The following is a 1,877-nucleotide window of genomic DNA, read 5'->3' as shown; positions in this document are numbered from 1 at the left end:
CTGTACACCATCGTCCGGGGGATGCCCAGCTCTCCGAATATATCAACGTTGAAGAAGTTACTTTCCCTCACCCCATTGTCAAAAGTCGAAGTTGGTCCCATATCCATCTGGACGTAAGGGACATGTTTTGTAGAGAAACATGCTTACTAGGACGCGGGATGATGCGGTAGGGTGACCTGTTCCTTTCTGCCCCGACTTTAACCCTAGCATACTGACGTCAGCATAACAGTGCTTATTCACAGCTGAGTCGACTGAGAAGGGCAGCCGGGCGCGAACCCAGGACCATGCGATTGCAAAGCCAGCGGTCTATCACTGATCTATGCTACCCCATCGTAGCAGTCTATTTCAGATTACAGCTTTCTTTGCGTCCATCCTGAAAAAGGTGTCAGTTTGGCAGCCTCGTTTTGACCTCGGATTTCTCATGTTATTATGACGTCTAAGACAATCGGACATGTATTTTTTCAGCGAATTGATGAATATTCATTGGCATAAAAGAGATGAAATATACGACTTCGTGTTATTTTCTACATTGTTCCGGGAAATTATTACTTCTAGGATAATGTAAAAAGAGAATGAATTTGATATAAAGGATTGATATGCTAATATCATATATTGCATTACATTGCACTGGCAAATATAAATAAAATGGATAGATGACAATAGCAACTGACCGAGAAATTCCCATTTCATTAGAATGAACAAGATATACAACACAAGTATTGGGAGTTGGTTCTAAGATTTTTGCTATTCACCCTCCTTGGAACCACCCAGCTAATAGTTGCTTGAGTTGAAACAAGCAAACATGCATTTTCTCGCTCACCTCTTCGAATGTGGATGCAACTCCTCAAAGAAACGCCAAGATTCAGTGCATAATAATAGCTGATTATACACTCTTGTGCCATTCATTACCAAGCATGACTTCATATTTCCATAGACGATACACACACACATCGATAACGAATCTACATATTCAGTGTAACCTAATTGTCATTTTGTTCATGCTCTATATTGAAAAATCTAATTAAGCACGGTTTCTGTTTATTCAACATGTGTGTGATTCAGGCATAAAGATTTTTAAAAAATCATTAGGTCGATTAGGTGCTACTAGATGGTGCAAGTATCAACGGCATTTACAGAGATCTCAGGGATTTTATAGAATTTTATGTAATTTAGTTACTATACATAAATGTTCAAAGCATGGAACTTTTTCGTGTTTTAAGAAATATGTATCTATAAATGATACTTCTTATGTTGTAAGGAGTAGGAAATGCCGCCTCCCCATCATAGATGTTGTCATTTGGATAAACAAACAATGCCAGGATATCATATTTGAAGAATATCCAACTACAAAGTCAACGACAACTAATATTACATGATTTGTTCTTTATCACTTCTATATTTTGCACTGGCCCTTCAAATTGGGCGATTTCATCTAACACTCTTCTTATATTTCTCTTTCTACCTTCGTTTTATATTTTTTCCCTCTACTAATTTGCCTCCCCCCCCCCCCCGTCTTAAATATTTGTCTTCTCGCCCTCTGTAGTGTCTAATTCCTTCGTCTTCGGGACAATCCACATTTTTGCTTCGCTTCTCTGTTTACTCTTCTAAACGTTAATTCTTCATTTCTGTTTGATTTCCATTTCTCAAAGACACCTTTCTTTCTCTTTAATATTTCCAGAATTCCATCTTCTTGCCATCGAGGTTTCGTGTTGCTCGTTCTCCTTGTTTTCGCTCGACCTAAAAATTCCTCTTTAATAATTATCATAGTTTCCTTCACTTTATCCATCTTTCCGCTACGCCCTCAGTTTTGCACTCATCTCTCTCTCCTCCCTTCCCTTTTACATTTTCTCCTCTTACGTTCCAGATCTTTACCCTGT

Source organism: Penaeus vannamei, chromosome 14, assembly GCF_042767895.1.
Source record: "Penaeus vannamei isolate JL-2024 chromosome 14, ASM4276789v1, whole genome shotgun sequence".
In the NCBI taxonomy this organism is placed as follows: domain Eukaryota; kingdom Metazoa; phylum Arthropoda; class Malacostraca; order Decapoda; family Penaeidae; genus Penaeus; species Penaeus vannamei.
This window is presented reverse-complemented; position numbering follows the sequence as displayed.